Raw genomic sequence first — 27,776 nt, forward strand, 5'->3', positions numbered from 1 at the left:
TATTTAAGTGTCAAATAAAACCACCACCCTCATTAGCTTAAGGAAATTGGAAAGATCAAATTGATGAGAAATGTCAAGAGTTCTAAGTTTTTAATTTTGATTGCGGCAAATAGCCCAGCCCCATGTTACTCACGAATAGCAAAAGCTAACCTGGAATGCACATGTCCACACACATACCATACCATACACACATGTGCACAAACATACGTGTAGGAGATTGTCGTGATGTCTGGAACTTTCCCTCAAGCACTTTGATATTCAAGCCTTCTAAATGCTTCTTAGCATTTTTTACTTGAGAAGAAATCATTTTGGGAAAGCATGAAAAACATAGCAAATGTCAGTGTAACACAAACATTCTTAATCCTTTAGCAGTGTGCTTTGGGCCTGGACACCTGCTCTCCAAGAAAGAAACTGAGATTACATTCTCCTCTGAATCCACTAAAACACAATTTTATGTCATTTACTTGGTCAAGAACTAAATACGCAAATCCCTTAGGTATTCACCTCCTCACTCCAATGCCAACAGCAATAACAACAAAATCCCTTGATCAGGCAGGACCTATTAATAAAATACTCATAGATAGTAATTATTGCTGACCACAAAATATCACTCTTAACAGCATTCTAATAAAAAAAAGTGTTACCACGACTCTGCAAGAAGCTAAATTCTAGTCAGTAATTCATGCAAGAGAGAGATAAGATTGAATACAGAATTCTAAAACGAATGCATGGGGCTTATATTTTAAGGAAAGACCGGGACAAAAGCATGAGGACATAAATAATAAATCACTTTGAATTTTACAACTCAAAATTTGGCTTACAAACTGTATGCTGGAATTGCATTTCCCTACTTCTTTGATGAGGACAAATCTCTTTTTAACTGCAGTGAACATTCAGCAGCTCAGTGTATGGCATGATCATTAAATCAATGAGCCAGCTTTTAGAAGCAGCCTATGATAATGAGCCACTCACAGCCATCTCTCTTAGTACTTCTCAGCCATCATTTTATTTTACTCTGCTCTTCTGACCTCAGTATCAATGCTCTATTTTACTACTACAAAGATGATATTTTGAAAGCAGATTCAACCTTTAGCTGCACATTCTCCCACTCTGATTTTGCCCTGTAATGTCAAAGAATGTTCTCAAAGAAAAAAAGCCAAAGGAATAAAAATTCTTGTTAAGTGGTCAACATTTTTCACTGACACTAGCTCCTTCATTTGCATAAGTTGTTAGATAACCAAAAAAATCAATCAACACATATTTATTATGTATCTGCTTTACTCGGGGCACTGTGTTAGCTACAGAAGGCACAACGATGAATAAATCACATTCTCACCCTCTAAGAGCTAATACTCTAATTGAAGAATGGCAAATTTGTGGCACACATGCCATTATTCTCTTCTCAAGGGAAGAATCTCAGTATCAACATCTCTAATCAATTTGAATACGAAACCTTCTCATCTCCAAGTTGACCTCAGAGTCCTTCTCAGTGATTGAAACTAATATGTAAAATAAAACTTATTTGTCAGTGATCATCCAAATGGAGAAATGGAATAGATATTAAAGAGAATAACCAATAGACAGAATGAGATGCACTTTAAATGAATGATACAGACATTAAGTGTCATAGAATTTCAAAGGAAGAAGAGCCCAGTGTAGATGGAAAAAGAATTATTTCTGAAGGATTTAAAACCTCAACTAGGTGGCCTCAAAAGGTAACTTGAATTTAGCTAGAGAGAATGAAGGAGAATGTTTCAGATAGTAAGAATGGCAGCAAAGACACTGAGGCAGGAATGAACAAAACAAGCCTAGGGGGTGATTAGGGCTGGACTCGCTTGATCAGAGTCAGATTCATGTGGATAACAGCAGCAAATAAGATTAGAAAGAAATGTAGGGAACCAATTGCAAAGAACCCCAAATGCTACACTTGAGTGCTGAGCTTTCATTTACTTCTCATTCAACCCTCATTTGAATTTCTAAAATCCAAAGGTAGCTATGATTGGCTTGATAGTTCAAGATACCTGAAATGGAGTTTGTACTACTAATTCTCTATTTGTCCCATCCAGCTTCAATTTCTGTCCATCCTTACTGTGCTTTCTGCCCCAGGATACTAATTTTGCCCTAGGATGCATTCCTAGGCTCTCTTGCCTTCTGACTTCTGGATGGCTCTAGCCAAGACACCAGGAGATCAGAAAGCAGGAGGAAAGAAAATGTAGGTGTTTATATCCTTCACACCCTCATTGCTAAGCTGTGATTTTAGTAGTGGCTTGGTTCCTTTACCTATAGCATGTTTCAGATGGTCCCTTTCCCACAACGATGGCTCTTACCACAGTCCAGCAACTCCATTACTCTTTTTGCACTAGTAGGCCTCAAGATGGCACCCTGTTGCTAATTGCCAGATATGTTACCATTCTTTGTTACTTAGTTGTTTTTTTTAACCTAGCTACATTTTTATCCCCTTACTCTCTCTTTAGTCAACACTTTGAATGTACCATCTCTTTCATGACAGGATTCCGACTGATACAAAGCTCAATTCATTGTTAAAGAAGCATCAACCATAAATGATGTCAGTCTTACTCCAATTTGGTGCATTAAGAATCGAATTGCCTCGTACCAAAGAATGATCTCCTTTGTGAAGTTCTCCATCCCTTCCCCCATGCATGTGTAGCCTAGAAACAACTTAAGACAGGATGGAAAATCAGTTCATAATATGTGCCAACTCTAGTAGGTTGGTAGCAGAAGCCATGCCAGGTTCACTAGGAAAAATTTTGTGACTGATAAATGATGTCTGTCTTGGATACAATGCCTCTTTTTTGCTCATCTGTATTGCCTCATACTACCAAACGTCCTCTATACCTATAATTTTTCAATAGTCAAAGCTTCAGTCAAGTTATTAGATATGTCATTTCAAAATCCAGTTATGTTAATGACTTCTGTGTGATCCTTAGCACACTGGAAACCAGCTAGTTAGCCATCACCTTTGGATCACCTAAAATTTTATTGACCCTGGAAACTTTATTGCTGAGCATTTGCTGACCCATGACCTTGGCTGACACCTGCTCCCCACCCCCAACATCTTTTCCAGCCTCCTCCCTCATTAGGGCTTCTCTACCTACATCACTTAAGTCAGATGCTTCCCTCCAAGGTCATGGTCAATACCAGGGTCAAAATATACTGAGAAAGAATTGTCTGGATAGCCAAAACCAGTTTTAGCAATCCCAAAGTTTCCCTCATATATTTGTTACTTAATATTTTACTTTCTATGTAGAAAAAAAAATCTTTATATTAGTTGTCCCATTACTGCATCACTCTAGCCAATGTCCATGCCTGTAATGCTATATTGTCTGAGCTGACTTAGGGTCCCCATTGGGAAAATAGTCCAGTCAAATCTATGAAACATATTTATCTGTAAGTACCTAACACAGTACAGACCTGACTTGTTTGCAGTAATTTATAATTTGTCATTTCTAGATTTTAAGTTTCACTGTGTTCTAACTAGAACTATTTTTAAGGGTTTGTGTTCAGGAATTAAATTCATTTTTTAAGTGGACTAAATTGACCAGGACGTAACTTTCTTTGAAAAAGAACTCACAATTTTTCATTCACATTCAAGACTAACATCTTCCACCTTCTCTTAGAAGACACATTTAATACTCTCTGGTTTGTTATACCAAAATAGTGTAGCATCATCTGACTCCAAGGAAATACAATACACCCAGAAATAAAAAATATAAAAAATGCTTCCATGGTCCCTGTTTCCTTCAGTGTAATGAAGTCCTGGTGCATATTTTTGTAATTTTAGGTCTGAAAAGACATGTGTGTCTAGTAAGTTGTGCTAGGTAGACTTGACTCATAAAAATGCTGCCAGAGGGAACAGACCTAGCATATTATTGAACTGTCCAAATATAGGAAGAATTGAGTAGATAACAAGGAAGCTTTCAACAAAGTAATTTACAAACACAAGTCTTACGTCATTTGAATTGCTGATGCCTGAGAAATTCTCTCTCTATTCCCTTGGATCTCAATCCTTATAATAAGCCAAAAAAATTGGCTTATTGTTGTTATAAATTAAAAAGTAAGAGTACTTTATGGCAGTTTCAGAGAAGCCTAACCCAAACACACAACATTTAATTCATTACTAAATTACCTGATTGATTCTATATACAGTCACTTAATGAGACTGATTCCTGTCACTTTTGGGTTTTAGGGGAAATACTTTCAACATAGTATTTTCCACATTCTAACAATTTTTTTCAGCCCTAACATAGGGCATGCTCACAGCCAACAAATTCAGGATAAGAATTAAGTTACTAGAGAAATTTGCAGCTAGCACTTTTGACACATTAATGCCAAAAGCTAACAAACCATAAGTAGTGTATATCTTTACTGCTCAATCTCCAACCGCACAGCTTTTTTATAGTCTTTGTTATTCACCCAGCTGGCATACTCATCATCTAGCAGTGGTATATTCCTCTTTCTAGCACAGGTACAATGCACCTATAAGAATTTTTTTTAAAAAAAGGAATTTGAGGTCTACTCAGATTTTATCATTCCCCTGAGAAGTCTTTTATACCATCTGACTCTAATCTCAAGTTAGTGATAACTTGCAGTGTTGGACTTACCACTTTTTGTATAAACAAGCCTCCTGGGTCTAGCATCAGTAATATCATTTATCTAAGGGTTCTGTATCAACCTGACACTTTTAGCACACCTTTGGAGCCAAAAACCCATAAATGCTGGAAAATATTCATCTATATGTATCATTCTTTGTCAAAGATGACACTACTGGGAACATCTTCAATAGAACTGAGGAAAAAAGATTAAACAGGTAGCCTGCACTATGCTGTCTCTTCTTAATTATTAATCTTCCAAGTGCCAAATGTTGTCTTAAGAGGACAATTGAGAAAGCTGAGATATGGAGGAACAGAATGACCTGTGTAGAATAGATGTTCAATAAATATTTGCTGATTAAGTGAAGAGATGCTCTAAGTAAGGCAGAGAAATAAGAGGTATTAGTTTCCTAAAGCTGCCATAACAAAGTACCACAAACTACGTAGCTTAAAACAACAGAAATTTATTCTCTTACAGTTCTGGAATCTGGAAGTTCAAAATCAAAGTGTCAGCAGGCCCATGCTTTCTCTCAGACTCTAGGTAGAATCCTTGCCCTTTATAGATTCTGCTGGTGCTCATCAAATCTTGATGTCCTTTGGCTTGCAGCTACCTCTCTCCAATCTCTACCTCTAACATCATATGGTCTCATTTCTTGTGTGCCTCTGTCTTCACATGGCTTTCTCTTCTTCTTTTAAGGATGCTAATCACATTGGATCAGGGTCCATCCTGATGACCTCACTTTATTACTTCTGCAAAGACCCTAATACCAAGGTCTTATTCACAAGTACCGGGAGTTAGGATTTCAACATTTTGTTTTAGGGGACACAATTCTCTACCCATAACACAAGAGGAGAGAAAATGAACATAGAATAGAAATGTTGCTTAGAACACTTCTGAAAAATAATTCTGAATACTGATACACTAACTACAGTAATGCTTTCTAAACTCCCACATTTAGGTTGAGCTACTTAAGTGTTTCCTTTCTTGTCCTTTTCTCCTTACTTTCCACTTCTTGGATAATTTTTTCCACTTTATACTGACAATGTGTTGTAACCATTACAACCAATGCTAATTAGTTTCCACCTATTTACATTTTCTTCAGCTTTATACATCTTCTCACCACCTGTAAATGTTCTCCATAGCAAAAGGTATCAAATTATTAGAGTACAAAATAAAGGATCACACCTGTATTTTTGTCTCCATTAAAAATTATTATCTTGGGGCGCCTGGGTGGCGCAGTCGGTTAAGCGTCCGACTTCAGCCAGGTCACGATCTCGCGGTCCGTGAGTTCGAGCCCCGCGTCGGGCTCTGGGTTGATGGCTCAGAGCCTGGAGCCTGTTTCCGATTCTGTGTCTCCCTCTCTCTCTGCCCCTCCCCCGTTCATGCTCTGTCTCTCTCTGTCCCAAAAATAAATAAACGTTGAAAAAAAAAATTAAAAAAAAAAATTATTATCTGATCCATCATGAACTGTTTTTTACTAATCCCAGCCCTGGTGCTAATAATAAGTGCAGATTCTATATAAAAACCAACCACCTGGGTAATTATCCTTTACCTTGTCCTTTCTCCTGAATTGGGTACATACTTTTGCAACTACTTAGACATTCCAAAATGATTCCTTGAGCAAATATTAATTAAAATCCTAACATGCCCAAAGTCAGACTTGCCATCTGTACTTTAAAACTCATTTCTCATTCCCTGGGTAATAGAATTCCATTAGTGGCAAACATTTTCTTCTAAATAAAGCAGGCCAGAAAGTTCAAAGCCTTTGTTCTCAACATTCAATCTGTCTCCAAATCATGTCATTCTATCTCTAAATCTTTTTCTACCTCTTGTTCATCTACATTCTCATCGCCTTTATAGGTTGTATAGTGTCTCCCTTATAGGTTGTTACAATTGTGTATATCTTTGTTCTCCTACATTGCCATAAGCTTTTTGGTGACAGAAATCATACTGGAATCACCCATATGGAATAGACCAGGGTCATGGCATAGAGTATGAAATTAACCGAGATGCATATCAATAGGTGAAAAAAGGAACTGAAGATACAAGCAGATGTAAGTTGTACTGAAAGATTTTTAAGAACAAAGTCTATTTGGAAAAGTGATGATGTGCTACTCAGCACCCTTTTCCACTACTCTTACCTCAACTATCTGTTGAATATAATAATTCTGCTCACATCATCTTTCTATTCTTCCCTAAGGTACCTCATGATCACAGAAGTGTGAGTTTTGAAATCCTGAATGGTTGAATAGACCTACTACTGCTATTCTGGACATTAAGTAATGAAAGCAGCTGCTGAAATCAACTATTTGCCTAATCAATTATTGCTCTGTTAACCAGAAAACTATTATCTTCACAAAGCTATAAGTTTGCTCAGTGGACTCAAGAAAACCATCACAAATAATATAAAAAATGTCTGAGTCTTTGACAAACTTTGAAAATGACCCACTATAAGATCGACCTTAATGTGTCACATAGACAGCCAAATATGGGCAATTTGCAAGAGGAGATTTTTACATATACTTAAAATTCATTTTTACCCTTGTACCTTTGTCTTTTCAGGTGTTCTTGATATTTGTCTCTGGATATTTGACTATATTCTACACTTTAAATATTAATTGAGGACACCTGACATGTTTCAGAGATTCTATAAGTCTCTAAGGTCTGTTTTACAACCCCTTTCTTACCAAGCAATCTAGCTGAAAATGAAGGATAGATGGAGTATTTTGTCATCAGTGTGATAACAAACAAACACCCTAGTCAGACAAATGACAGAATAAAATATTTTCATGAAACACACGGCTCATAACAGCCTATGCTGGCTTGCTTTCCTTACCATTTTAAATGTCACCTAATCTGTTTCTCTGTAAGAAACTCAGCTAATAAATTATTTAGCCCAACCCAATAATTACATTCAAATAGCAGTTTAGACCTTTGAAAGAAATTTTTCATGTTTATTTTATTTCACTGTCAAAACTATTCTATCAGTCAGAGTTAAATCAGGATATCTGAGCTACAAGTATTACAGAAATAAGTTTTATATAGGAATGAAAGTCTACACAGAAGTGATAGAAGCTGGACAAATGAAGGTCTGGAAGTGGGAAATAAGAGGACTGAATAGAAAATAATTACTAATCATGTTAGCCAGAAGTACCAGCTCCCATAGAGGGGAGGGAACTTTAGGGAAATTCAACAATTATTCAGATTCTACGATCTACCTCTTCTGTGGAAACTTCTACCTTAGGGACGTTTCTACATCTTGGAAATCACATCTGTGGGCCTGGAACCTAGTGCCTCATAGGTGGCTTAGGACTACTATTGATCAGCAAGGCCAGGAGCGAGGAAAATGATCTGAATGCAAAGCGAGAGGAGAATAACATCCTAGTACTCGCCAAAAAAACTTTGTGTCTGTCCATCACTGTCTCTGTCTGTCTCCATCTTGTAAAATATCTCTACTTCACTTCTGCCTTCGAAATTTCATGTGAGTGTCTCTTTTGATTCACAGTAACTTAAAACCATGCAGGAGAGGTGATCCAGGTAAATATAGTTCTCTACCCCGGACAGAAGTAGAGATGCCAAGTTGATCCTATTGTGGTAAGATGTCAGAGTCAGATTATATTACCCCATTCTATAGATAAGGAAATTGAGACTGGTGTGTGATGAGGTGCAGGTCAGGCTGCTCCAGAATGTGCCATTTGGGCATGTGGACTATTTGAGTTAAAGGTAATCAAGGCCTGACAGACTCAAGAAGAGCTTTTTAGCTCCCCCTTAACTACCTAAAAGAATGTATTCATATTTTTTTAAGTTTCAGAATTTTTTTTTCAAGTTCATTTATTTTGAGAGAGATTTTTTTAATAGGGGGCCCTCTCTATATTTCACAATTTAATAATATGGAAAGAGATTCTCAAGCTGCTTTCAATATGCTGATAGGATGGTCCTTAGAAACTTGAAAAAAGTTATGGCCCACATTACATGTATGTCAGAATTGCTGTGACAGGCATTGGAGGAAGAAATCAACAGACTCAGAGAAGTAGCCATGCTCAAACAGACCTATCACATAATCAAAAATCCACCAGTTGACTATGTTCCTAGAGACAGCCAGAAAACACTCCCCTGCTAAGGCAATAAAGAATGCTCAGATGAGGGGTCACCAACATCAGTGAAAAGTTCAGTGTGGTGGTTCTCTGCAGACCAGTACTGATAGTCAAAGACACTATTGTAGAACTGGGCTCCTTACTGGCAATAGGGACAACAAGAACCCAAACTAGGAAAAGCCAAAAGGTAGCATTTAACCCTCATAGATGAGATAGACATAATTATTCAAAATGGAGAACAAATTGGAATGGCAGCCAGGAGATCCTGACCCAAAGGGGTCTACAGATATGGTTCACATACACTTCTTGCATATTTCTGGAGGCAAGCAGTTGGATAACAAACAAAAGTATTGCATACATAATCAAAACAAATCAAGAAAGGATGAGCTGAAGGCTGAGGTCTGGCCTTCATGAAAACTCACAATCCCTTGACCCATTTCTAGACCTGCTCTCTGACCCTGAACCCCTCTACTGAAAGAGAGCCTGTTCCCCTTGAGGAAGGCCCTGTAACATTATAGCCAATATACACAGTAGTGATTCCCCCAGACTTTCCATCAAAGAGCCATCCAGCTCTTTCACATTATTTGAATAACCCCACATCAATTAAAGAAATTAAATTTATTTTTTAAATCCTTTCATTTACCAGTGGCTTTCATGGTGAATTCTACCAAACATTTAAAGAAGAAATGATACCAATCTTACATAAATTTTTCCAGAAAATTGAAGAGGAGATAATATTTCCCAGATATCAAAATCAAAAACTAATACCTGGTGGCTAAAAATACCATTAAGGCCCCCCTATTAGAGTAGGGGTGTATGGAAGTTGGTCAATAAACGGATTCCTGAACTAAGGTCATCCTACAGTGAGTGCACTGAGTCCACAGACATACCCAGTACTATTTTGCAAGTTCCCAAATGTATACTTAGAATGGCCATACCACACACTGACACTTCCCTAATATAGGCACCTTTGTCTCTGAATAAAACCACTATACTATTGAAAGTAGAGGAAACCCTTGACATTGAAACTCCCAATCTCAGCTGTGAAACAGTGAAACAAAAATATATTACATACTAGGTATAATAGTACACATTAGCATCACCCTCAAAGGAGTAAGCAATGCAGAAGTGACAGTCCCATCATATTCCCATTTAATTCATCAGTCTGTCCTCTGCAAACACCACTCTGGATCATAGTACATGATAATTGACTAATGCCATCTTAAACTAAGTAGAAGGATGTTCAAATTTCCTATTTCTTCCTGTTTCAGTTTTGGTAGTTTATATGTTTCTAGGAATTTGTCCATTTCTTCCAGATTGCCCATTTTATTGGCGTATAATTGATCATAATATTCTCTTATTATTGTTTTTATTTATGCTGTGTTGGTTGTGATCTCTCCTCTTTAATTCTTGATTTTACTTATTTGGGTCCTTTCCTTTTTCTTTTTGATCAAACTGGCTGGGGTTTATCAATTTTGTTAATTCTTTCAAAGAACCAGCTTCTGGTTTCATTGATCTGTTCTATTGCTTTGTTTTGTTTTGTTTTGTTTTGCTTTGTTTTTTTTGGTTTTGATAGCATTGATTTCTCTTCTAATCTTTATTATTTCCTGTCTTCTGCTGGTTTGGGGTTTTATTTGCTGTCCATTTTCTAGATCTTTAAGGTGTAAGATTAGGTTGTATATCTGAGACCTTTCTTCCTTCTTTAGGAAGGCCTGGATTGCTATATATTATCCTCTTATGACTGCCTTTGCTGCGTTCCAGAGGTTTGGGGCTGTTGTGTTGTCATTTTCACTGGCTTCCATGTACTTTTTAGTTTCCTCTTTAACTTCTTGGTTAGCTCTTCATTCTTTAGTAGGATGTTCTTTAGTCTCCAAGTATTTGTTATCTTTCCAAATTTTTTCTTGTGGTTGATTTCGAGTTTCACAGTGTTGTGGTCTAAAAATATGCACAGTATGATCTTGATCTTTTTGTACTTGTTGAGGGCTGATTTGTGTCCCAGTATGTGATCTATTCTGGAGAACATTCCATGTGCACTGGAGAAGAATGTATATTCTGCTGCCTTAGCATGAAATGTTCTGAATATATCTTTTAAGTCCATCTGGTCCAATGTGTCAGTCAAAGCCATTGTTTCTTTGTTGATTTTCTGTTTATATGATCTGTCAATTGCTATAAGTACGGTGCTGAAGTCCCTGACTATTATGGTATTATTATCAATGAGTTTCTTTATGTTTGTGATTAATTGATTTATATATTTGGGACCCATAACCAGTAAAGAAGTCAAATTAGTAATAAAAAATCTCCCAAAACACAAGAGTCCAGGACCATATGGCTTTCCAGGGGAATTCTACCAAACATTTAAGGAAGAGTTAACAGCTACTCTCTTGCAGCGGTTCCAAAAAACAGAAATGGAAGGAAAACTTCCAAACTCTTTCTATGAAGCCAGCATTACCTTGATGCCAAAACCAGACAGAGACCCCATTGAAAAGGAGAACTATAGACCAATTTCCCTGATGAATATGGATGCAAAAATCCTTAACAAGATATTAGGCAACTGGATACAACAATACATTAAAAAAATTATTCACCATGACCAAGCAGAATTTATACCTGGGATGCAAGGCTGGTGCAATATCCGCAAAACAATCAATGTGATTCATTACATCAATAAAAGAAAGGACAAGAACCATATGATCCTCTCAATAGATGCAAGAAAGCATTTGACAAAATACAGCATCCTTTCTTGGTAAAAACCCTCAAGAAAGTAGGGATAGAAGGATCATACCTCAAAATCATAAAAGCCATATATGAAAGACCCAATGCTAATATCACCCTAATGGGGAAAAACATATCTTTCCCCCTAAGGGCAGGAAAAAGACAGGAATGCCCACTCTCGCCACTGCTATTCAACATGGTATTGGACGTTTTAGCCTCAGCAATCAGACAACACAAAGAAATAAAAGGCATCCAAATCGGCCAAGGGGAAGTCAAACTTTCACTCTTCACAAATGACATGATACTGTATCTGGAAAACCCAAAAGATTCCACCAAAAAACTGCTAGAACTGATTCATGAATTCAGCAAAGTTGCAGAATATAAAATCAATGCACAGGAATCGATTGCATTCCTATATGCCAACAATGAAGCAACAGAAAGAGAAATCAAGGAATCGATCCCATTTACAGTTCCACAAGAAAACCATAAAGTACCTAGGAATAAATCTAACCAAAGAGGTGAAAAATCTATACACTGAAAACTATAGAAAGCTTATGAAAGAAATTGAAGACACAAAAAAATGGAAAAAGATTCCATGCTCCTGGATAGGAAGAACAAATATTGTTAAAATGTCGATACTACCCAAAGCAATCTACATATTCAGTGCAATCCCTATCAAAATAACACCAGCATTCTTCACAGAGATAGAACAAACAATCCTAAAATTTGTATGGAACCAGAAATCACCCCAAATAGCCAAAGCAATCTTGAAACAGAAAACGAAAGCCCGGACTTCAAGCTGTATTACAAAGCTGTAATTATCAAGACAGTATGGTACTGGCACAAGAACAGACACATACATCAATGGAACAGAATAGAGAACCCAGAAATGGACTCACAAACATATGGCCAACTAATCAGTGACAAAGCAGGAAAGAATAACCAATGGAATAAAGACAGTCTCTTCAGCAAGTGGTGCTAGGAAAACTGGACAGCGACATGCAGAAGAATGAACCTGGACCACTTTCTTACACCATACACAAAAATAAACTAAAAATGGATGAAAGACCTCAATGTAAGACAGGAAGCCATCAAAATCCTCAAGGAGAAAGCAGGTAAAAACCTCTCTGATCTTGGACACAGCAACTTGTTATTCAACATGTCTCCAGAGGAAAGGGAAACAAAAGCAAAAATGAACTATTGGGACCTCATCAAAATAAAAAGCTTCTGCAAAGAAAAGGAAACAATGGATGGAATGGGAGAAGATATTTGCAAACGACATGTCAGATAAAGGGTTAGTATCCAAAATCTACAAAGAACTTATCAAACTCAACACCCAAAAAACAAACAATCCAGTGAAGAAATGGGCAAAAGACATGAATAGACACTTCTCCAAAGAAGACATCCAGATGGCCAACCAACACAGGAAAAAGTGCTCAACATCACTCATCATCAGGGAAATACAAATCAAAACCGCAATGAGATATCACCTCACACCTGTCAGAATGGCTCACATTAACAACTCAGGCAACAACAGATGTCGGTGCATTTGTGGAGAAAAACGATCTCTTTTGCACTGCTGGTGGTAATGCAAACTGATGCAGCCACTCTGGAAAACAGTACAGAGTTTCCTCAAAAAATTAAAAATAGAACTACCCTATGACCCAGCAATGGCACTACTAGGTATTTATCCAAGGGATACACATACGCTGTTTCAAAGCAACACATATATCCCAATGTTTATAGCAACACTATCAACAATAGCCAAAGTATGGAAAGAGCCCAAATGTCCACTGATGGATGAATGGATAAGAAGATGTGGTGTGTGTGTGTGTATATATATATATATATACACACACACATACATACACACACACATACACAATGGAGTATTACTCAGCAATCAAAAAGAATGAAATATTGCCATTTGCAACTACGTGGATAGAACTAGAGGCTAATGTGCTAAGCGAAATTAGTCAGAGAAAGACAAATATCATATGACTTCACTCCTATGAGGACTTTAAGATACAAAACAGATGAACATAAAGGAGGGGAAGCAAAAATAATATAAAAACAGGGATGGGGACAAAACAAGAGACTCATAAATATGGAGAACAAACAGAGGTTACTGGAGGGGTTGTGGGAGGGGGGATGGGCTATGGGTAAGGGGCATTAAGGAATCTATTCCTGAAATCATTGTTGCACTAGATGCTAACTAACTTGAATGTAATTTTTTTAAAAAAGTAGAAGCCTCAACTGCAGTTAATATAACAGAAGTTACGTCATTACTAGAGTAGATTTTTTAAAATGTTTATTTATTTTGAGAAAGAGAGAGAGTGAGAGGAGAATGAAATGGGGAGAGGGACAGAAGGAGAAATAGATAGAGAGAGAGAGAAAGAGAGAGAAAGAGAGAGAGAGAGAGAGACAGAGAGAGAGAGACAGAGACAGAATCCCAAGCAGGCTTGACACTCAGCACACAGCCCGACACAGGGTTCGATCACACATCGCAAGATCACAACCTATAATATATTAAGAGTAGGAAGCTCAACGGACTGAGCCACCCAGGTGCCCATAGACTAGATTTTTAACATAGTCTCTGGTATGTCCCAATTGAGCTGGAAGATACACTCTTTAATATTCCCATCAGGTAGGATAATCAAACACAATACCTAAGAATATGTACACTGGATTAACAAAACACTATGCATTCAGCTTCATTCCTGGGCTGTTTACTCTCCTGCTTTGGGTCACAATATTCTCTTCCTTATCCTGAGCAAGAAAAGATTAAAGAAAAAAAGGAACTATGGGTTACCTTATCTTTTTCTTCCTTTCTATGTCGTTATATTATTATTACAGTGGTTGGCTAACACAAGAAGTACCATGAGAGAGAAAGGATATGATAGGGTTCTTCAGTTGTTCATGTTTCTGAGAAAACTATTATCATCTTTCTGCACTGGAAGTAAGTTCTGGTATAAACAGAAAGCATAGCCCCTTGGAGCTGTCAGCACTTGTCCAACTACTGATGTATCACGCTTACCTTGTACCCACATTGAGTCTCACTGAACTCCCCTGAGTCCCGTGTCCACCCGATCTCCATGCTCATAGAATATCACAAATACTATACACAGTGGACATGCATACTGTATGTATTTCCTCTGCTCACACACATATTCCATCGTTCTATCAGACTTCAGTTACAAAACATGACTGCAAAGATAAAATTTTCAAGAATTCCAAGATGGCAGAACATTAAATCAAATTAAGACCCTTCTGAGCATTGGAGCCTCATGCAACTGCAACATGCAACACGTCACATTCCCTAAAGCCAGCCCTGCCAGAATGATGCTTGGTGGAAATTTTAATGAATAAATGCATTAATGAATCTTACTATAAAAGAAAAAGGAAAGAAATTCAGATAGATAGGTTGATGAGATTTTTTAATCTATCAAGTTATCAAACACATTTTTTCAATGATAACACCTGCAGGGGTGAAGGTACATAAAAGTGGGAACTATTACACCACACTGGTGGATCATTTCTATGTTTCTGCTGTAAAGATTCTTAGCAGGGTTCACATTCTTTAACATTGCAATTCTACTTATGGAAATCCAATCTAAGGAAATATTTCAAAGTTTCAAACTTGAAATGTATATTTAATCATGTTTATTGTATCATTATTCTTAAGAAGGATAAATTGGAAACAACCTTAATGCCTAAGAGTGGGAGACTAAATATAAAAAGTTTAATATATTTATATAAAAAATAATAGGTTATCATACAAAGCACCTGTATTAAAAATATTTGTTGCTCTGTAAATACTTCATAATATTTAATGAAAGGATAGAAAATTATATACACATTATAATTCTGTTTTAATAAATATATGTAATAAAATATAAATATATAATATATAATAAAATAAATGTAAATATATAGTAGTTATTTATGATAATATTAATATGTGTTTATTAAAACAGAATTATATATTATTTATATAATATATATTATATATCACATATGTTTTTAAAATTAGGACAGAACACTAATAGTGCTGACTCTAGCAGTGGGATTACAAGTGATTTAGCTTCTTTATATGTTTCCTACTTCTTCCTTGTACCATCCTTAGCTTCTTTTGAAATTAAACACACACACACACACACACATTAAATATCAGAGAATTTTAGATTCAACGCATTTTAGAACTTTATTAATAGCATAAAATGCGTGTACCTGTCTCTGGTACATTTTTCATAATTTGTGTTTCTCTCTATCCTTTCAATTTCTCTGTGAAATCAACTGCCCTTAGCTCATGCTATTAAGCCTAAAAGAGGGAGATAAAATAGTGTGAAGGTAATAATACTTATATTGGCAAAAAAAAAAAAAAAGCGCCAGACACTCAAACAGCCTGTATCTTTACTATTTTTACTTATGTACAGAACCAAAATTTCAACTGATCCTTGAGCCTTTAGCACAACACTTCTTATCCTGTCTCTCTAGGAGATGAACTCTGGCACGACTGATACAGCCAGGTACTCGAAACATTGTAGAAACAGCCTCAAGGATGCTATTGCTGCTGTTGTACGTAATTATTTCTTCTGTAATTGCCATTATACTTTCATAGAATTAAAAAAAAAATTAACGTTTATTTATTTTTGAGAAACAGAGAGATAGAGCATGAGTGGGGGAGGGGCAGAGAGAGAGGGAGACACAGAATCTGAAGCAGGTGCCAGGTTCTGAGCTATTAGCACAGAGCCAGAGGCGGGGCTCGAACTCACAGACCGTGAGATCATGACATGAGTCAGATACTCAACCGACTGAGCCACCCAGGCACGCCTATGTTTTCATAGAATTTTAAACAGTATTTATTCTTTTACATTTTCTAGTTTTGCTTATGTTTCATGGTTAGGAAAAGAAATAAATTATATCAGTACCATAAAGTGATCAATAGTTGAATATTCATGACAAAGATACCCACACATACATTCTTATTCATATAAGTCCAAAGGGTTGCTTTCTGTCCATGGACACCACGGAGCAAGCATCATTAAGAGTCTCCCCTTCCACTTCTGTCATGTCTAAGTCAGAGTCTCCTAAGTCTTTTCTCCTAAGAAAAGCTGTAGAAGCTCTTCATCAGAGGTTTGAGCTTTGAAACAACTAATGAAAGTATGAGAAGCAATTTTGAGCAATGGGGAACGCATACGGACTGTGTGGTAATGACAGATCCAAACACCAAGTGCTTCGGAGGCTTTGGGTTTGCCACGTATGCTACTATGGAAGAGGTGGATGTAGCCGTGAACGCAAGGCCACACAAGGTGGGTGGAAGAGTTGTAGAACCAAAGAGGGCTGTCTCAAGAGAAGATTCTCAAAGACCGAGTGCCTTCTTAACTGTCAAAAAGACTTTTGTTGGTGGCATTAAGGAAGACACTGAAGAATATCATCTAAGAGATTATTTTGAACAGTATGGGAAAACTGAAGTGACTGAAATCATGGCTGACTGAGGCAGTGGCAAGAAGAGGGGCTTTGCTTTTGTAGCTTACGATGACCATGTTTCTGTAGATAAGACTGTCATTCAAAAATATCCTACTGTGAATGGCCACAACTGTGAAGTAAGGAAAGCCTTATCTAAGCAAGAGATGGCTGGTGCTTCATTCCAGCCAAAGAGGTTGAGGTGGTTCTGGAAACTTTGGTGAGGGCCATAGAGGTGGTTTTGGTGGGCATGACAACTTTGGTCATGGAGGAAACTTCAGTAGGAGAGGTGGCTTTGGTGGCAGTAAAGGTGGTGGTGAATATGGTGGCAGTGGAGATGGCTATAATGGATTTGGTAATGATGGACGCAATTTGGGAGGTGGTAGAAACTATAATGATTTTGGCAATTACAACAATCAATCCTCAAATTTTGGACCCATGAAAGGAGGACATTTTGGAGGCAGAAGCTCTGGCCTCTATGGTGGCGGTGGCCAATATTTTGCCAAACCATGAAACCAACACGGCTATGGTGGTTCCAGCAGCAGTACCTATGGCGGTGGCAGAAGGTTTGAATTACTGCCAGGAAACAAATCTTAGCAGGAAAGGAGAGCCAGAGAGATGACAGGGAAGCTATAGGTTGCAACAGATTTGTGAACTCAGCCAAGCACAGTGGTGGCAGGGCCTAGCTGCTACAAAAAAAAAAGGGGGGGATGTTTTAGATATTACTTGTGTGTATGGGCAAAAAACTCAAGGACTGTATTTGTGACTAATTGCATAACAAGTTATTTTAGTTTCTGTTCTGTGGAAAGTGTAAAGCATTCCAACAAAGGGTTTTAATGTAGATTTTTTTTGCATGCATGCTGTTGTTGCTAAATGTATAAATGTGTCTTAAAAAAAAAGAAGTCCAAATGGTCATTTCTACTTTCTATTTAATTAATAGGAAAAGCAATGAATCTAAGCTCTTAACTTATTCAAGCCACTGTGAGCAACTGCCTACCAAAAAACAGTTTGTAAATTATTTTGTAATGAGCTTTAAGTTGTGTTTGAACTTTTTAGTGAACAGAGAATACATCATCTCCTTTTCCCTAAATAGATAAACATTTCAAGTGACTCAAACTGAAAATGTTTAGGTCATGATGACCTACCTTTTTCCTGGACTGATTCAATTAATAGAAAGTTTATATCCTCACAGAAGAGTATCTTCCTGTGTTGCCTCTCCACACATCAAGCTTAGGAGGTTGACATCAACTTAAGATTCTCAAGGTTGAATATAATCCCAAAGGTCATTGAGTCCATCGGTTCTCAAATGGATTCACTTAAGTCGTGGCTCTAGTAGTTCTCTGTGAAATAAGTAAGATAAAGACAAAATAATGCATTTCATGAAGCTGATTTCATTTAATTCAGATTCGTGTCCTTTAATCTCAGAAAATACCCCTTCTACTTTTTTGGTATTAAAATACATTTTTTAATGAAAAAGTAATTAAAATTAAGCGGTTGTCTTTTCTTCTTTTTAATGTTCTTATTGAAAAATATAGGACCCCGCATTAGTTTTCTTAGGAAATTCTGTTTCACGTCTAAACTCCAAGATCAGGCAAACAAAGAGCTTGTTTCTGCCCCAGACTGAGGCTGCTGGTGAACAAGTACCTGTGGGATATGATGGGCAGTGAACAGCTTTGGAGGCAAAAGGAGCAAGATTTGAAGTCTGTGTAACTTTAGAGTAATGACTTAATCTAGTTGAGTAATTTCTTTGCCTGTATCAGCTGAACTAATGTTACCTTTGTCTCACATTGTTGTAAAAATTAGAAAATGAGTAGTTGGCTGACTCTCTGATAGTTCACTGCAAATGCCACCTTTCAAACAGGACTTGCTTTCTCTACCCTATCTAATGTTTACCCTCTTTGTATCTCCTCACCAAGCCATTCTCTGTCCCACACATCAGGCTACTTATTATTCTCTGGATTCACTTTCTTTTCCCAACCAGAATATAAGATTCGTAAGAGAAGGGACTGAGTCTGTCCCATCCCATTGCATTCCCAGAATTTAAAACATATGGCCAAAACATGGTAGCACTCAATAAATATTCATTGAATATTGGATGAATGGAAAGTGTTTGACACAAAAAAGACTCAATAAATGTTAGTTCCCTAACTTTGGATTGAGGGGAAAAAAATCCACCTCCCTAACATGTTACGTTGGTCTTCATCCTCTGTCAGAACCCATCCAAACACAAAAGGTATATCTCTTTCCAAACATATATTCCCAAGTGGGAAATAATTCTTTAGGTAATTGTTATTTAATAAGGTCATCTTTATTGGAAATGGCTACAATAAGAATGATTATATGATAGTAACTTCAAACTGGGCTGTGGATGCATATTTAATTTAGTGAATAAAGAGAATGCCTAATCTTTGGGATTCACACAGATTGCCAGGGAAATGTCATTTAAAGCATTCCATTTTAAGAGCATGTATAATATCTGGTAATTGCTTGTATTAATTTGCATTTAAAATCAGTATTGAAAAGTCTCACCAGGCAGCCATCTTCAGCTAAATTGTCTTGTTCTGATAAACACTATCATTAAAGAGTAAAATGTTTAACTTAACACAAACATGCTAAATACTAATATTAAAAGGAGAAGGAAGGAAGGAAGGAGGGAGGGAAGGAAGGAATGACAGAAGGATGGACAGAAAGGAGAGGAAACAGGTTGCCATTAAGTAAAAACAAAACCATAAATAAGAAAACTAAAGGCTCTCTACATCTCAGCAACCAAGACCTCAGAGAAGGTCCTATATATCTGAGATGCCAGAAATGGACTTTCCTGAGGAGGCTGAGGGTCCAGCCCAACAGAAATGGGTTTTTGGCCATGATGCAAATACACACGTCTGGAACAAGGAAACAAGAAGCTAAGTGAGATAATCCCTGACTTAATCTTGGTTGTCATCCATCACTCACTGTTAGTACTAAGTTAGTACCTATATTTCAGAGTTTGTCAGTCATTAGAACACAACTTGCCAAAGCTCCAAATCTTTTCCTTTGGCAAGAAGATTGTCCTATGCAGCTGTGGGAAGTGGTGGCAAAATGGGCCAAGTAGCAATGGTGGAAACACAGCCAAGACACGGTTTGCTGATGCCTGTTTAATGCAGTGCTAGATACTGTAAAAGATATCTAGACTTCCAGTTCAGGATCCAATGTGTTAAAAGCTTGTAAATAATCAGTTTCATCCTTAGGAAAAGCTAATATTAAACTGGCTGAAAATCAGTGACTTTTCTTCAAAACATCAAAGAATGAAGATTGTAGGACAAACCACCATGACAAAACCTGGAGAGCAAGAACTGAGATTTGCTCTTCTGGAGCGGAAGACAATGGGGCCAAAAATTGGTAGAAACATTTAAATAGAAATTTGGATGAATTTCTGGAGGCTGAGTATGGACTAGCCTGACAATGAGAACATCCTGAGGCCTGCAGGTCTCACAGGACCCTCACACATTCATGGACTTCACCTCCAGGAACACCACTAGGTTTCCATGGTAAAGGGCCAAGAAAGATCACCTCATTGCTATGGCAAGGGGAAGACAAGAGTAACCATTGTGAAATATGCCCAGAGTGTTCTCCATAACCAAGGCCTACTCTCCAGAGCCTTATCACACACAGAGGTAGGGAATTTCTCCCACTGCAGTCTCTTCTAACCTTCCTCTCATTTAAAGGAGAGGGAAAGGAAGCTAAGAAACACATGTTAAGGTCTCAGCCCAGAGACACAAGGCCACTGAACAACTAGGATTTAATCATAAGATTGTAGAAAGCTTCTTCTTTTCCATACCTTACCATCATACCAATACTATAATAACAGTGGATTCAGGAAAAAAACTGCAAGACTGAGACTCTGCTTAAGAATGCATTCTTAAGGAACCCTGGGTAGCTCAGTCAGGTGAGCGTCTGACTCTTGATTTTGGCTCGAGTCATGGTCTTGTGGTTTGTGGGATTGAGCCCCATGTCAGGCTGTTGGTCTCTGTGCTGACAGTGTGGAGTCTGCTTGGGATTCTCTCTCTCCCTCTCTGTCTCTGCCCCTCCCCTGCACGTGCATGCTCTCTTTCCCTCTCAAAATAAATAAATAAACTTAAACAACAAAGAAGGAATTCTTAAGGAAACTCAAAGACAACAGAGTTAACAACACAAAGGCAAGAGAAATGGAAGCTTTTGCTACTGACAGCTTTAGCAACATGAAGCACAGTCCAACTACTAGCCAAATTAACATAAAACCTCACACGAAAGGCCTGTTTACCTTAGTTCAATATATCATGACCAGCTCTCAATAACAAAAAATAAATTACAAGGTATGTTAAAGGTGAGAGAGAACACAGTCTGAACAGGCAAAGTAAGCATCAGAATCATACTCTGGTATGACACAGATGTTGGTTTTATCAGGCCTGGTCTGAAATTTCAAATAACTATGATTAATATGCTAAGGGCTTTAATGGAAAAGGTAGGCAAGAACAGGTGAGTAATATAAGCAGAGAGATGGAAATTCTAGGAAATAATCAAAAAGAAATGCTAGAAATCAAAACCACTGTAATTGAAATAAAGAATGCTTTCATTGGGCTCATTAGTAGACTAGATGTAGCTGAGGAAAGAATCAGCGAACTTAAGGATGGGTCAATGGAAACTTTTAAAACTGAGATATAAAAAGAAAAAAGAATGAAAAAGGGGGAGAGACATATCATCCAAGGACGGTGGGATAATTTCAAAAGGTAAAATACACAAATGATTGAAATGCCAGAAGAAAAAAAAAGAAAGAAAAAAGAGAAGGAGAAATACTTGAAGTAATAATGGCTGAGAATTCCATAATTAATGATACCAATCCACAGATCCAGGAAGCTCAGAGACCACCAACCAGGATAAATATTCAACTACATATTTATATATGCATTTATATGTATGTTATATGCATAACATATTCAACTACAAAAATTAAAGACACATAAAAAGTCTTGAAAAACGCTGGGGTGAGAGGGAAAAAAAATCACCCTTACTTATAGAAGAACAAGAGTAAGAATTACAGTGGGCTTCTTGTTGGAAACCATGCAAGCAAAGAGAAAGAGTGGCACAACATTAATGTTAAAAGAGGAAGCCATCAGCCTAGAACTTCACATCCAGTGAAATTATCCTTCAAAAGTAAAGGAGAAATAAAGACAGATACCAAGAAGAATGAGCATCTGTTCCTGTTATTGTAGTGGCTTTTAGCTCCACTCACCTTCAAAAGGGAGCAACGAAGGAGTTGGAAGCTGATCATCTTTACTGGAAACATCAAGCAGAGGAAGTAACAGAGATCAAGACTACCATTAGGAAAGATAGTCCCTAAGACAAAAAGGTCAAAATAAGAGAATTGTTGGTAGGGGTTAATGCAGTGTTAATGAGAGTTAATGCAGTGATGGAAACCAAGTGTGCTACACTAACTATGCACTGGTTCCTTACAACTGGTTCCTTCTATTGCTAGACCTCATTTTCTGCTTAAAAGTGAGAATACTTTCCAAACACCATTTGGACTTAACTCCATCCTTTAAAGAATATTAAATCTATGATATCCAGACAAAAACATGAATAACAACAAAACATCATCGTAGTAGAAACTAAAATGCTACATGGTGAGCTATAAGTAATAATCTTTCAATCAAGTCATTCAAGAAATATTTATTAAGTTTCTACTTTGTCAGGGAATTTTCATTTAAGTAGTGGAAACTAAAACACAACAAATAAATAAATAAGTAAGAGAAATATAAACAACACACAAAACCTAAAACCAGCAGAAGGAGGGAAATAATAAAGATTATAGCAAAAATAAATGATATAGAAATTAAGAAAACAATAGAACAGATCAGTGAAACCAGGAGCTGGTTCTTTTTAAAAAATCAAATTTGAGGGACATCTGGGTGGCTCGGTCAGTTGAGCGTCTGACTTTGGCTCAGATCATGATCTCACGGTTCATGAGTTCAAGCCCCACATCAGGCTCTGTGCTGACAGTGCAGAGCTTGCTTTGGATCCTCTGTACCCCTTCTCTTCCCCCTCCTAGGCTCATCCTCTGTCTGTCTGTCTGTCTCTCTCTCTCTCTCTCTCAAAAATAAATTTAAAAACCATTAAAAAAATAATAAAATAAAATTTGATAAACCTCTAGCCAGATTTATCAAGAAAAAGAGAAATAACTAAAATAAATAAAATCACAAATGAGAGAGAGGAAATAACAAACACCACAGAAATACAAACAGTTATAAGAGAATATTATGAAAAACTATATGCCAACAAAGAGGACAACCTAGACGAAATGGGTAAATTCCTAGAAACATATAAATTTAAAAAAATGAAACAGAAAGAAACAGAAAATTTGAACAGACCAATAACCAGCAAAGAAATTAAAACAGTAGTTAAAAAAAATCCCAACAAACAAAAGTCCAGGATGAAAGGACTTCACAGGATAATTCTACTAAATATTTCAAGAGTTAATACCTATTTTTCTCAAACTATTACAAAAAAATAGAAGGGGAAGGAAAGCTTCCAAATTCATTCTAGGAGGCTACAATTACCCTGATACCAAAACCAGATAAAGACACCACTGAAAAGGAGAACTACAGGCCAATATCTCTGATGAACATAGGTGCAAAAATCCTCCACAAAATACTAGCAAACTGGATCCAACAATACATTTAAAACAGTATTCACCATGATCAAGTGGGATTTATTTCTGGCAAGGAGATTCAATAATTGCAAATCAATCAACATGATACATCACATCAATAAGAGAAAAGATAAGAACCATATGACCATTTCAATAGATGCAGAAAAAGCATTTGACAAAGTACAACATCCATTCATGTTAAAAACAAACAAACAAAAACCTTCAATAAAGAGGACTTGGAGGGAACATACCTCAACATAATAAAGGCAATATACAAAAAACCCACAGCTAACATCATACTAAATGTTGAAAACTAAATGTTTTGCTACTAAGGTCAGCAACAAGACAAAGATGTCCGCCCTCACCACTTTCCTCAACATATTCCTGGAAGTCCTACCCATAGCAGTTAGACAGCCAAAGAAATAAAAACATCCAAATTGGTAAGGAAGAAGTAAAACTTTCAGTTTGCAGATGATATGATGTTATATAAAGAAAACCCAAAGACTCCACCAGAAAACTGCCAGAACTGATGTACTAATTCAGTAAAGTCTCAAGATAAAAAATCAGTATACAGAAATCGGTTGCATTTCTATACACCAATAATGAAGCAGCAAAAAGGCAAATTAAGAAAACAATCGCTTTTACAATTGCACCAAAAATAATAATATACCTAGGAGTAAGCCTACCTAAAGAGGCAAAAGACCTGTACTCTGTAAACTATAAAATACTGATGAAAAAAACTGAATATGACACAAAGAAATGGTAAAATATTCCATGCTCAAGGATTGGAAGAACAAATATTGTTAAAATGTCTAAGCTATCCAAAGCAATCTACACATGTAATGCACTCCCTATCAAAACACCACCAACAGTGGTTCGCCTGGGTGGCTCAGTCGGTTGAGCCTCCAACTCTTGATTTTTGCTCAGGTCATGATCCTGCAGTTCATGGGTTTGTTCCCTGCATAACGCTCTGTGCTGATGGTATGGAGCCTTCTTGGGATATTCTCTCTCTCTCTCTCTCTCTCTCTCTCTCTCTCTCTCTCTCTCTCTCTCAAAAATAAATAAATAAATATTAAAAAAAAGTCACCAACAACATTTTCCACAGAACTAAAACAAATAATTCCAAAATTTGTATGGAACCACAAAAGACCCCAAATAGCCAAAGTAACCTTGAAAAAGAAAAGCAAAGCTGTAGTCATCACAATTCTAGACTTCAAGTTATATTAAAAAGCTGTAGTCATCAAAACAGTATAGTACTATATTAAAAAAAAAAAGTATAGTACTGGCACAAAAATAGGCACACAGATCAATGGAACGGAATAGAAAACCCAGAAATAAACCCACAACTGTATAGCCAGTTGATCTTCAACAAAGCAGGAAAGAATATCCAATGGGAAAAAGATAGTCTTTTCAACAAATGGTGCTGTGAAAACTGTACAGCAACGTGTAAACGAATGAAACTGGACCCTTTCCTACACCATACACAAAAATAAATTCAAAATTGGGGAAAGACCTAAATGTGAGACCTGAAAACCTAAAAATCTTAGAAGAGAACACAGGCATCAACTTATTTGACCTCAGCCAAAGCACTTTTTTTTTTCAGATAGTTCTCCTGAGGCAAGGAAACAAAAGCAAAAATAAACTATTGGGTCTACAACAAAATAAAAAGCTTCTGCACAACAAAGGAAACAATCAACAAAAGTAAAAGGCAGCTTACTGAATGGGAGAAGATATTTGCAAATGACATGTTGGATAAAAGGTTAATATCCAAAATATATAAAGAACTTGCACAACTCAACACCAAAAATAAATAAATAAATAAATAAATAACCCAATTAAAAATGGGCAGAAGACATGAACAGACATTTCTCCAAAGAAGACATACAGATGGTCAACAGACATGAAAAAATCCCTAGTCATTGGGGAAATGCAACTCAAAACCACAGTAAGATATCACCTCACCCCTATCAGAATGGCTAAAATCAAAAGCACAAGAAACAACAGGTGTTGGTGAGGCTGTGGAGAAAAAGGAACCCCATGCACTGTTGGTAGAAATGCAAATTGGTGCAGCCACAGTGGAAAACAGTATGGAGGTTCTTCAAAAGCCTAAAAATAAAACTACCATTCAGCAATTGCACTACTGGGTATTTACCCAAAGAATATAAAAATACTAATGGAAAGGGATACATGCACCTCTATGTTTACAGGAGAATTATCTATAATAGATGAGATACAGCAGCCCAAGTGTCCATCAATTGACTGATGAATGGATAAAGAAGATGTGATACATACACACACACACACACACACACACACACACACACACACACACACAATGGAATATCATTCAGCCATAAAAAAGAAAAAATCTTGCCACTTTCAATGACATGGATGGAGCTAGAGAGTATTATGCTAAGCAAGACAAGTCATAGAAAGACATATACCATATGATTTCAATTATATGTGGAATTTAAGAAACAAGCAAAGGGGAAAAAAGAATGACAGAAACCAAGAAATGGACTCTTAATTGTAAAGAACAAACTGATGGTTACCAGAGGGCAGGTGGGTAGAGGGATGGGTTAAATAGGTGATGGGGATCAAGAACTGCACCTGTCATGATAAGCACCAGGTGATATATAGAATTGTTGAATCACTATGTTGTATACCTGAAACTAATATTACACTGTATGTTAACTAACTAGAATTTTTAAAAAAGAGATATTTACTGGCACAAGTTATGCAAGGAATTAAAATTAGACGATGTGATTGATAAGAGACAACAGATGACAAATGGATAAATAGGTATGTAGCTGATAATGATGTACAGACACTATATAAGTTGAAACTTAAGTAACAAGAAGAAACTAGCTATGAAAAGATTGGGGATTATGTTTCAAACACAGGGAACAATTTAATTAGCAGAGATGTGAAGTAGGAAATTGGATATATAAGCCTGGATTTCAGGGCAAAGGCCACAACTGGAAATACAGATTTGTGAGGCATATGGATAGTATTTAAAGCCAAAAGACTGGTCGTGCAGAGTAATTATATAGAGTACAGGATTGAGGTCTTGCATACTCTAAGTTTTCAAGGTTAAGCAGCATAAATACCTGCAAAGACATCTGAGAAAGCATAGTAAATGAGGTAGGAGGAAACCCCATTTTAATTCTACTCAACAGAAACCTAAAGAAAATGTTTCAAGAAGAACTGAATCATTGTCACTGAAACATGAAGGAAAATGAGAACACAGAAATGACTTTTGAACTGACAACATGGTGGTTAAGATGGACCTTGACTAGGGTGGTCCTTGTAGCATAATGAGGACTAAAAGCCTCAATGGAGTCAGGTATGGAAAAAAGTGAAGTAAAGCTGCAAAAATGGTACCTCAAGAAGTTTTGCTATGAGATACAGTAGAGGGATGGGCAATGTGGAGTAGAAAGAAAAATCTATTCAAGTTTAGAAAGCCTCATGGTCAAGACAGTGCTTGAGCCAAACCAGTTGAGGACTGTTTGAGAAAAGACAGAAGACCTATTCGAATACAGCCAGCCTCCCTCTGTCTCCTCCCTGCAGCTTCGGGCTGGAGCTTCCTTCTTCTGAGGGGGTAGTGTGGTCCTACTTACAGGAGAAGTTGTGAGCCATCATATTTGTTTCTTAATTTACATTGTGGAGAGGGCACTTTTCCTCCTAAACATTAGGATATCTAAGCAAATGTAATGTAAAATTTGTGGTAACAACTGAAGTTTCATTACTAACATCAATAAATGATTTCAATATCTGGCTTCAATTCCCATTTGGGGAAATTGGGGGAAATATGGCATCCCATCAGCAGTAGCAGAAGAATCTAAAGAAAGACCCATTTGCCTTTCTGGAAAAGCCTCCCCCAACCTCTTTCAGCCAAAGAAACATCACAGACCCTCCATATAATTCCCTGCCTAAACAGGAAAATAGCAGGTAGTAATGGGTTAGTGTCTGCCATGCCCCAAATTCTTAAACTCAGGAAAAAGATCTCTTTGGCCTCTACAAGCTGTGTCTCTTATAAAATCAGTATTAATCAGGGTTCTTCAGAGAAGAAAAAAAACCAATAGGATGTATAGGTATATAAATGGATAGGTGGATAGGTTAGATAAATGATAGATTAGATAGATAGATAGATAGAGAGAGAGAGAGAGAGAGAGAGAGAGAGAGAGAGATTTATTTTAAGAAACTGGGTCACAGGATTTTGAAGGATG

General features: G+C 37.0%; 1 long non-coding RNA gene and 1 pseudogene across 4 annotated transcripts in view; one reads left to right on the forward strand and one right to left on the reverse strand.

Annotated features, from left to right (window-relative positions):
• The window catches only part of LOC111560996, a 193,222-nt gene that overhangs the window by 133,904 nt on the left and 31,542 nt on the right, over nt 1-27,776 (reverse strand). For all 4 annotated transcript variants that reach the window (XR_006599542.1, XR_006599541.1, XR_006599543.1 and 1 more), the window contains exon 2: nt 18,029-18,223. This is a non-coding gene — a long non-coding RNA (uncharacterized LOC111560996). The remainder of the gene's footprint in view (nt 1-18,028; nt 18,224-27,776) is intronic.
• On the forward strand, nt 16,489-17,732 carry LOC101082495 (annotated as a pseudogene).

The sequence above is a fragment of the Felis catus genome, chromosome B3 (assembly GCF_018350175.1).
Source record: "Felis catus isolate Fca126 chromosome B3, F.catus_Fca126_mat1.0, whole genome shotgun sequence".
NCBI lineage: Eukaryota > Metazoa > Chordata > Mammalia > Carnivora > Felidae > Felis > Felis catus.